Here is a 12,199-nt window from a genome sequence, read left to right as displayed (position 1 = left end):
ATATTGTTATTCTTTTATGGAACTCGCCCTTAACCATAACTAGTAAAAAAATTTCATGTAGACAGAAAACAGAGAATTTGTGAGATTAAAATTTTCCTTATTAGTAGAATGGTGATAGAGATTACTCATTCATATTCCGATTTTCTTAGTATATTTATATATTTATGTATTTATATATATGAAAATTCTATGATTATATAAGCAATCGTACTAATTATCATTTTAAAGGTTAGTTAATGACTCAAACTTCTATTCATGCCATTATTGAACTAAAAAAGAAATAGGATAATTTTTGCTTATTCGATTGTCACATATATGCATTACTTAAATAAAAAATGAATAATTTCTTGATAGGGACAAAATTTAAAGCGTCATTGTCAACGAAAATGCCAAGTTCTCAACTTCATAGAATTATCAATAAAATGTCGATACGGACAAAAATTTTGGAAAAAAAAATATAAAAACAAAAAATAATAATAAATATTTAGATTAATAAATAAATATTATACACATTTTTAGCAAGATTAAAATGTCTATAATTTATATAATATTCAATGACATTTATTGCTTAATTCGTATGTTTAATAAATTTTTACATGATATAATAGAAATATTTTTTTTTCTTAACAATTTGTGAAGTGATAGAAACGAACTTTCATTATCGAAGTCGAGAGTTTTATGTTAGTTAAGCTATACTCATTTTCTTATTAAAATATCAATTTAATCTTTATATTAATATAGAAACTATGAATATACAGAAATATCGACCTGCCAATAAAAGTTTGAAATATAATATACTCTTTTTTTAGTTCACGTCATTGTGAGTGAAAGAGAATCACTAGTGGCCAATGGGGAATCCTTCGTGAATTGCCTGAGTGTGGGTGTGGGCCCTGTCTCTTATACACATCTAGATGTGTATAAGAGACAGAAGGAGATGTGATCATTATCAAGATCGCATTGGAGCACAACGTCGTTGATCCATTTACAAAAGCTCTCACAGCTAAAGTGTTCGAGGGTCATTTGGAGAGTCTGAGTCTACAGGATATGTGACACCTTGTCTAGGGCAAGTGGGAGATGATACCGGGGTATAGAGTATGCCCTAGTTTATTGTATATTGTACTGTTTTGTATTGTACATTAGTTTTTCGAGGCATTAGGACAAGTGGGAGATTGTTGGGATTGGTGTCCTAATTCTCCTAGTGGTCTTGTAGTTTGTAAAAACTTTGTAAACATATTATTATTAATAAAATAAGTGTTATTTTATAAGCATTTACTCAATCCAATAAATTAAGATCCGACGTTATTTTATGTAACTTAAGCATGTATGTGGAGACATACAAGTGGATCATGTCCTAAGTAATAACCTAAATGGTTTGTAGTATAAGGATAAAGGAGGAAACCTTATCCTTGTGACACTATGGATACAGCCCAATTTATAGATGTTACAAGTGTTGTAAAGTGCTACAAATGGTCTGATCCTGACTATTCATGTGGAGGCATACGGTGAGGTATCCTATACAAAGAGTTTGTATAAGACCGGACCACAAGATGATTAGTCTCTTTATATAACACCGTTGATAATTGAAACTTACATTTCACTAGGATGACTATAGGTGACATGACTTTATTCCTAAGTGAGTTGAGAACTCCTGCTCATGAGGGTGGTCCTTTGATTTGTATGGGTGAGAGCGGCCAATTGCCAACTCAACAAGCATACCATTTTGGGAATTCGTCTGATTGGGGAGCTGGAAGCTCAGCTACACAAGACGGAATTCACTCCTTCCCCGAAGTAGGGGATAAATTGCTCCCTTAAGGGCTGATTCCGGGTCTTGAACATAATGGCCACTATTAGGGATGATGCCCTAAAGTCTCGTGTCCTATAGTTTGTAAACACATTTTGTACGAATGCTTATGATGTATAATATATGATATTTTCTTCACTACTTGACTTTGCACATTTGATGTTTTATTTGCTTTACCACAAACCAATAAAATCCGTGGTTTTCATTATGTAACTTAAGCATGTATGTGGTGACATACAAGTGAATCATGTCTTAAGTGATAACCAAAATGGTCTGTAGTATATAAATATAGGAGGGAAACCTTATTCTGGTAATGATACGATGCGGCCCGCTTTGTAGAATAGTTACAAATGTTGTGACTTTTGCTACAGATGGTCTGATCCTGGTCGTTTGTGTAGGGACATGTGAGTAGGGGCGTTCTATACAAAGAGTTTGTATAAGACCTGACCACGAAGTGTTAACGTATCGTTATATAACGAAGTTCATGACAAAGACTTCACTTCACTAGGATGACCATAAGTAATATGACCTCAATCCTAAGTAAATTGGGAACTCCTTGCCTTTGAGGGTGGTCTTTTGATTTGCATGGGTGCGAGTGGCCAGTCGCCGACTCAAACCTACCATTTTGGGGATTCGTCTGATTTGGGAGCTGGTAACTCAATTACACAAGATGGAATTCACTCCTTCCCCAAAGCAGGGTAAGTAAATAGATTGACAAGAGGGAGTTCGATTATATATGATATGATTGAACTGGTTAATTATATATGATATGATTGACTTTATGTATGAGATACATTAATTGGAGGAAATTGGATATAAATATGATTTATATCTAGTGGAGGAGAAAACACTATGGTTGATATATGACATTAAAGTATAGGTTAATGAATATAATATGATTATATTTATTATTTTTTAATTGGACAATTATTGGATAATTGGCCGTTGTTTTCTCCGTAACCATGCGTTAGTGGGAAGTTCCATTCAGTTTTCGTAACTAAAGAATAAAATGAAAATTGTTTTCATTTTGCAAATAACACGGTTAATAGCTCACAGTGTGTTTACATTCTATCGCTTAATGAATTGAGAGACTATACGATAGCTCACTTTTACTAGATGATCGCTTACACGCGTGCACACATCTACTGAACGATCATCTATGTTTTACTAAACGATCGCTTAGCGCCGAGATTTTACTAAATAATCGTATAAACGGTCGCTTACCTTTTCCTACACGATCATGTACCTCACCTAAACGATTAAGCACTTTGTCTATACGATAGACTTCACCTTTCTCCCACTTGCTTAATCGTTGTATACGATCTCTTTTCCTCCTCCCCTCTACCGAATCCGAACAGAGCCCACTCTTTGGATTCTCACTTCGAGAAAATTAAGGGTTCCAAGTGTTGGTGTCGTCCCCATTCTTCGTCTGTTCGTGTGGTAGACGACCGGAGTATTGTTGAACAATAGCTTGTCGTTCCAGCGAGAACGAGAGGGTCCGTTCATGGAGAGAGTGAGATTTCTGTTAAAGAGAGTCTTCAACTGGTAAGTTCTCATGTTCTCGTGTTGGTTTATCTCTAAGCACGCCGGTAATTTAGTAGTTGGATGCATATTTGTTTGTTTGAATGTAAATGTGGTAATTCTGTTACAATGTTTTTGGAAAGATTTGCTTCCACTTAGAGGTACTCTTGTATAAGAGTTCCTTCAGCTACACCCTCTCTTGGGAAGAGAGGACTCGGTCATAATAGGACTATGACTTATTGTTCATTAAAAGAATCTATGGCATTTAATGAGTTAGATGTAATTATAGGGGCAAAACGGTAAATTGGTCCAATTGTACTTACGAGCGATTTGTGAAGAGTCATCGCACTGTTAACTGGTTATATCCAATGGACACAAAAATATATTTGTAGTGCGAAGAATGCAGCTGTCGGTCTTTAGTGGAGTGACCAACAGTTAACGGATGGGGATGGTGGATCTCGTGATTAAAGAGTTTAGTCAATTATTCACGTACTGTTGGAGCTTCAAGCTACAAGTCCATAAGGTCCTTTTGATAGCTTAATGGGTTCAAGTTGAGAATCATATTTTGGGTTAGTTTGAAGTGTTCAAATTAACAAGAGGAAATTTGATTATATGTGATATAATTAAACTAATTTAATTATATGTGAAATAATTGGTTTTATGTATTAGATACATTAATTGGAGGAATTAATATAAATAGGATTTACATTAAATACCATAACATAGAAAAAGAACTATGGTTTATATGTTTCATATGATGAAATATTAAAACTATAGGTTATAAATATAATATGATAAATTGGTTATCATATTTATTTATAATATATTAATTATGTGATAATTAATTAATATTTTTCTTTAATAACCAACTTGAGTGGGAGGTTATACACGGTAACTATGAGATAAAAGGAAAATGATTTTCCAAAATCAAATGATGATTCATTTTGTGTCATTTGACAAAAGAATTAACTATCGAGTAAAAGTGTCTTACTAAACGATAGTGTCTCATGGCCTAAACGGTCAAGTATCGAGTTTACTATATGATAGTTACTCGAAACTACACGATCAAGTAGTAAGTCTATACGATAGGCTTCTTACTAAACGATCGAGTATCTAGTCTGTACGATAGACTTCATCCATCTCTCACTTACTCGATCGTCTACCACATTCATTCCTCTATCCAAAATCACACAGAGTCCACAACTCCTGGATTCTCACATTGAGAATACCAAGGTAACTCTTATGGTGGTGTTCTAGTTCCGTTCGAGGTTCGAGGATCGAGTTGAACTCGATTGTGATTGAGGTTCATCTAGTCGTTTGTTGGGGTCGAGTTCTGATCGTTGCGTTCAAGTTCGTGCTATTGAACAAGTTGCTAAACGATGGAGGGATACTTGAAGAAAGGTTCTTCAAAGGTTTGCATACTCTATCCCTTGTTCATTCTTTTAAAGAAGCATGCTGTAATTTATAATTGATGCATAATCGTTTTCGTTTAGACTATAATTGTTTGAGGTTTTTAACAATGAAATTTGGAACGATCCATTTCCGCTCACTGGATCTCTATGTTTAGATTTCCTTCATGCTGTAAATTACTTTTTCAATCATAATGGAATTTGGACGATCCGCTTCCGCTCATGGATCTCTTGTAAACGAGTTCCTTCAGCCAGAAACGTGGTAGATCAGTGGGTTCCAAAGATAAAAATCTTCAAAGACGAAAAAGAATTAATAGTGAAAAAGACTTGGTTGAGGATGTAAATACCCATGAAAAAATCCTCGACATGACTAGTGAGGAAGGTAAAATACCTAAAGATAATAATGAGATTTCGATAAACTATGTCATGTTAGGAAAAAGATAGAATCGTACTAATATAATTATTGACAACATTTTTGCGTATAATATTGCTCTTGATATTATATCTAAAATTGAGGATCTTGAATCGAAATCTGTTAAAGAATGTCGACATAGAAAAAATTGACTTCAGTGGAAAGAAACAATCGAGGCAGAATTAAACTCACTTTCAAAAAGTCAGGTTTTTGGACCAGTAGTTCGAACACCAGAAGGTGTTAAACCAGTGGGATACTGATAACTTGTAGAAATACAAGTTATTTATGCTGCCTTATCTAGATATTGTGGTCAAAAGAGAAGTAATATACGTTGATTGTATGAAAATTAGCTCAGAAATACAATAATTATGAATTAACACAATTACACCCACTAACATCGTCAAGATGGTAGAAGAGGATATTTTTACTCTATTTTGCAGGAAACCAAGTCACCGCTTGCGATCAAGACTCAACGAGAAACTGAATAACGCATCTCTGTTACATTGCGCCTGTCAATCAACAATGAAGAGATGATTAATGCAATGACGGTGCAATGCGACAGTCGATCCCGAGCTGAATTTCAACTGCATGTGGTAATAAAACCAACACCGCATGCAAGCAACCGATCAAAAGATGCAACCGAGCAATGCAAAGGCGGAGGATTGTGACACGTGTACAACTAACCGTTGTGCATATTTGATGGTCTGATTGCATAACAGAAGGAATATTTATTCCTCCATCTTTGGAATTTCCATAACAAGAAGTGGGGTCCATAAGTCAAGAGTCAAAGCTTTTCACCTATAAATACCCCCATAGAATTCAGAGAAGATATATTTGATACGGGTATAATTGATACGGGGGCTAATTGATGCCGAATTACTGAAAGAGAGGTTGAGCTGAGTACTGATCGGAAGAAATCCAAGAAGAAAAGAGACAAGGCCGAGAGGTGAGTCTCAGTGCTATTCTGCCAGATCCCTGCCGCGAAACTCTATACTCATATCCCTGTTACCGGTTGAGCAAGCCTGAGAGGGAAGCTCAATCGTCCGCACGATCCATCCACATTGCCAAGCAAATCTCCATCCAGATCGGTGCCAAGACGTTGACGTTTATTTGTATTTGTTTCTAACTCTATTCATCACTGTATTTCATCTTCTTAATCTCTTCATTCACAAATCATGTATTAGACGCTGAATAGAAATATTGAATGTCTCGATCGATTTCATATCCCCTTCTCTGTCTATTTCCGTTCCTCCATTTATCGCTTTCTTCATAAAGTCTTCTTAATCCTTTGGTAATTAATATGAATTAAACAAGTAACTTACTCTGTGCTAAAGAAATAAGAACGTTTAGCTAAAGCATGCTAGACGACATCTTCACCTGTGAGAGCAGAAGTGAAGATGCCATTCTGATCTGTCGAGAGAATGTTAGAAGAATGTGTTAACTAAAGCAAGAAGTACTTCCAGAGATGGAAGCAACCTTGCGTTCATTACGTTTGTCCCTGTTTCGCCACAGAGATGTGGGAGTGCAACCGATCACCAAGAGGTGTACGTCAAGGAAAAACGGAACCGTATTTATACCTTTAACGCAATTAAGGAACTTGCAATGTTTATATTAATTATCTTTTCTTATTCTGTTTCACACATAAGACTTGCCACCACATAACACGATTTTTTTATATCTTCACAGTCAGCCTTGACCTCAGTATCTTGTATCATGAAACCTGTATTTTGTATCATCTTAGATTAGATTTACTTTAACGCAATTTATTTTATTATCGCATCTTTACCGCTTTACTTTACTTTATTGCATGTTTATATTCTTGTACACAATAACTTTTATTAATTGAAAACCTCTGGTCGTATGTATCACAAGCATAATGCAATAATCTCAAACAGTCCATGTGTTCGACCTCGGATCACACCGAGAAACTTGCAGTGAACTTATACTTGGTTTCAATGCAAGGAAACTTGTGACAACGCACAACATACTACAAGAACATTGTTAATTAACGCATATCTAGAAGTAGTATCACATACCATCATATATCGCTATGCATATCCATATTTATATCATCACATAAAATCTATGTCACAATAAGTTGATTGCATGGACATGCATAGTAGTAACAAAATTTGCGTAACAAATACAAATGAGTATTTGTAAGGAAAAAAATGAAAATAACAAGGTCATAAGATATAAAGCAAGACTAGTTGCACAAGTTTTTTCACAAAGACTTAGTATTTATTATGAGGAGACATATTCTCCGATGGTGGGTGCAATTACACTAAGATATTTAATTGGCTTGACTGTGTATAAAAGTCTGGATATGCATCTTATGCATATAGTCACAACATATTTATATGGATCTCTTGATAATGATATTTATATGAGAATCTCATAAGGATTTAAGGTACCTGAAACATATACATCAAATTCTCGGGAATGGTATTCAATGAAATTACAGAGATTACTATATGGATTGAAACAATCAGGACGAATGTTGTACAATCGCCTGAGTGGATATTTATAAAAATAAGGATATCAAAATAATCCAATATGTCCGTGTGTTTTTATAAAGAAATGACAATCATGATTTGCTATTATAACTGTATATGTTGATGACTTGAATATAATTAGATCTCCTGAAAAGTTTTTAAAGACAATAAAATATCTTAAGAAAGAATTTGAGATAAAAGATCTCAAAAAAAAACAAAATTTTGTCTTGGTTTGCAAATTGAGCAATTAGCAGATGAAATATTTATTCATCAGTTAACTTATACAAGAAAAATTTTGAAAAGATTTTATATGGACAAAGCACATCCATTAAATATTCCAATAGAAGTTCGTTCATTGGATATAAAGAAAGATATATTTCGACCTCGAGAAGATAATGAAGAACTTCTTGGTCCTAAAGTACCATATCTTAGTGCAATTGGTGCACTTATGTATCTTGCTAATAATACAAGACTAAATATTGCATTTTCAGTAAATTTATTAGCTAGATATAGTTTTTCTCCTACAAAAAGACATTGGAACGGAATTAAGCATATACTATGTTATCTCTGATGAACAATTGATATGGGTCTATTTTATTCAAATAAATAAAATTTTGATCTAGTTGGTTATGCAGATTCGGGATATTTATCTAGTTCATACAAAGCTAGATCTCAAACAGGTTATCTGTTCATATATGGAGGAATTGCTATATCATAGCGATCGGTGAAATAAACTATAACGACCACTTCATCAAATCATGCTGAAATTCTTGCAATTCACGAGGCTGGTCGAGAATGTGTATGGTTAAGGTCAATGACTCGGCACATTCGTGAAACATGTGGCTCGTCTTCTAAAAAAAATATTCCAACAATATTATATGAATACAAACAGCTTGCATAGCCCAAATCAAGGGAGCATATATTAAAAGAGATAGAACAAAGCATATTTCCCCGAAACTTTTCTACACTCATGATCTTAAAGAAACTGGCGACATCATTGTACAACAGTCAACAAATTTGTTCGAAAGATAACCTGGCAGACTTATTTACAAAGGCATTACCAACCGTAACTTTTGAAAAAATGGTGCACAACATTGGAATGCAGCGACTCAAAGATCTTAAGTGATGTTTTCGTGAGGGGAAGTAAATATAGGAATATGTATTATATGAAATATGTACTTTTTTTTCCTTCACTAGGGTTTTTCCCATTGGGTTTTTCCTAGTAAGGTTGTAATGAGACATATTTCATATATATATATATATGGACATCTAAGGGGGAGTATTATGAATATTATAATAATAAATAGGTGTTCATTGCTTAGTGTCCTAAAGCCATGTGTCACCCTTCATGTTGTCCATGTGCCTTGTAATTATTCATGCTTGGTGACCATATAAGTCCACATCCTACTTGCCACTTTGCCTATAAATAGTGGCATTTAGTGGAATTCCACTTTAAAATTCTACTAATTTACATATTATCCAATTTTATAATTTTAGTTATTTTATGTTTTTAGTTATTTATTTTATATTATATTTTCTCTATATCCGTGTTCCCATTGTGCTCTTCAATTTCACAACAAAAGATACTTTTTTTTATATTTAGTTTTGATTTTAGTTTCGATATGGTCGATTTTAAAATGTTGCACATTTGATCCTTAAAGTTTTGAGTTTTGTTTTAATTTGGTCTTAGATTTCAAGATTTTACATTTTTAATCCCATTTTTCATTGAATACTCACTTTCAATTATTGATGTTAATTTCTATTGATTATTTTGAAGTGAAATTTTAAATTTAATTCTAAAAATGATAAAAAAAAAATACAGCGAAACTTAATTAATTATAATTCTTTTAATGATTTTTAATTTATTAGCATAAATTAATACTAACACGAAAAATGAATATTTAGTGGATAATCGAGGTTAAAAATGTAAATATTGAAAAATAAAACTAATTTGAAGCAAAACTCAAATTTCAAAGGTAAAATTGTAACACTTTGAAACCTAGAGACTAAATTGAAACTAAATTTAAAACTTAAGGATTAAATATGTAACATTTTGAAACCTAAGAACTAAATAGAAATTAGACCCAAAACCTAGAGACCAAAAATGTATTTTCTAAAAAGAAAAAAAAAACTATATAGGTAACTTTTAAATTAAGCTCATTTGTTATTAGTTTCTGTACTTAGTTATTTGTGTTTTTTTTTTCACAAATAACCGATGGATGTAGAGATTTTCAGAAAAGTTCAAGCTTTTAATTAAGTTTATAAATATTATTTCCTCTCTAGATTTGTTTTATTATCTACTTTTAAACATATTTTTTAAAATTAACAATTTAGCTAAAAATTCAAATGTTATTTTAGAAGGGGCAAATTCATTAAAGAAAATAATAATAATAATTGTGAGGAAACAAGCACAATTTTCAAAATAAGAAAACTAAAAACAAAATAGTTATCAAATGAAGCCAATTTTCTTAGTTGTAAATTTTAAATGATGTTGTCAAAAAAGACTACAAAATGTTGGAACTGAATGTCAATCGTTGTGTCGTGGATAAACCCACTGCCTTGAAAGCAAGATCAACGTAGCCTCGGTGATAAATCGCCAAAGTCGATTGCTCTCCAAAGTTAACACAACTTCCGATCTTTAACGTGCACTCGTCGGAGAACGAGTAGAATCGATGAAAAATTGCTCGAAAAATAATAGATCTAGAGAGGAAAACATGAGGAAAAAGAAAAAGTGAAATCTTTTGTCACAATCGTACTTTCTGAAGCTTCCCTTAGCGATTGTGCGACATTTATTCCCGCTCACGAATAAGTCAGCCAATTCAAATACAAAACGCTGATGGCACACTGGATACCTCTCGCAACCTCTACCCCTGTTTTAGAGAAAATGGTTTTTGGAAAACAGGTTTGGAGAAAAGGTTTTCGCAAACAGATTGATTGTAAGAATAGAGAAGAGAAAGATTGTAGTAGGCTCGAGAGCAATAAGCAACAATAATAGCTTTATAACATACTACTCCAGGTATGAGGAAGCCTCTTTTTTAAAAAACTAAGAACCCTTGTTAAAGGAAAAATAATTGAAGAATAAAAATCGTTTTTAGAATTAATTGAAGAATTAAATAAAAAAACTTTTTAGAAGTAATTGAAGAATTAATTTTTCACTAATTAATTCTTAGAATTAATTTAAATAAACGGTTACAAGACTATTGATCTTTTGCTATAGGCCAAAGTCCCAAAAAGTCATTCCCAACAATCTCACACGAATGACTAATATGACAAACAAGACAAAAGGACATTTTATAAAACCTATTTTATGAGTAAAGATAGAAGGATAAACTTAAACATCAATATCTTAATGATTTGAATTGATGCATAGTGAAGTAGGGCAACAACTTTGTTAGAGAGAGTGGGTTGCCTCTTAAACTTTCAATAACTATGGTTGAGACCTCCACAACACGTTTTACTCCTTAAATTTCCATCGATTCTGGGATAAAAGTGTGCTATTTAAGGTCATACACATAATCAACGTGAAAGCTCTAGAAAAATACCTTTAAACTTTTTCATAGAAGGCAGTCACACATTTACAATCGCGTTAATTGTTTCATCAAGTCTATCACAATAGACCACTCAAAAACTGAGCTATGAAGACTTCACATGTAGTCCATACGAGGACCAACATCATCAAGTCTGTCAAAGACAAACCACTCAAAATTTGAGCTATGGAGATCTTACAATTATCCATCAAGTCCATACCAGAACCACCTAAAGGAAGGGTTATGAAATTTTTAAAGGTTTTAGTTTTGTCCATCAAGTTCGTACTAGGACCACCCAATGAAGCCTATAGACCATTAAGTCTATCGTAATAGACCACCCAGATAAAAGGCTATGGACCATTATAATGGTTTGAGTCCCATACTTAGGATCTACAAAATTTCTTTCAAACCTTACAATGAAATAATCCTCCTTTCAGTAATTATTTCACAACTCCATGGCGGACCTTACTATACAAGTTTGTTTTGTAGACTTCCATGAAATAGCCCCTCTACCAAATAAGAACACATTCACTAGTAAAGCTTACTTCGTCATTCTAAGTTACCCAATTTGCATGCACTAACCTTCTAATATGACAGGATCGGAAAATATTAAAATGCAAATAATAATCTGTTGTGCCATTAAGATACCTTAATAAACGACGAAGAGCAATCAAATGATCTTTAATCATAGGTCTATTATAGTTCAAAAAAACATAACACTTCCTATAATCTTTGCATATTCAGATCGAGAAAGACTATCTTCCGTAAGATTCACACTAGGATCATAAGGTGTTCTTACAGGAGCATGATCAAAGCAATCAAATTTCATTTTTCAATGTATGATTGATATAAAGAAAATCCTCTAGTTTTCCTTACCTTAACATCAAGTATCACTTCATCCTTACCTAAATATTTCATTTCAAATTGTGAGGACATAAATAACTTAGTATTATTACTTACATCTATGTTTGTATCAAAGATCAGTATATCATCAACATACAAATGGATAATCACACAATCAACTCAAATAAATT

The sequence above is a fragment of the Benincasa hispida genome, unplaced genomic scaffold (genome assembly GCF_009727055.1).
Source record: "Benincasa hispida cultivar B227 unplaced genomic scaffold, ASM972705v1 Contig179, whole genome shotgun sequence".
NCBI classification, from domain to species: Eukaryota; Viridiplantae; Streptophyta; class Magnoliopsida; order Cucurbitales; family Cucurbitaceae; genus Benincasa; species Benincasa hispida.
Note: the sequence above shows the minus strand (reverse complement) of the source record.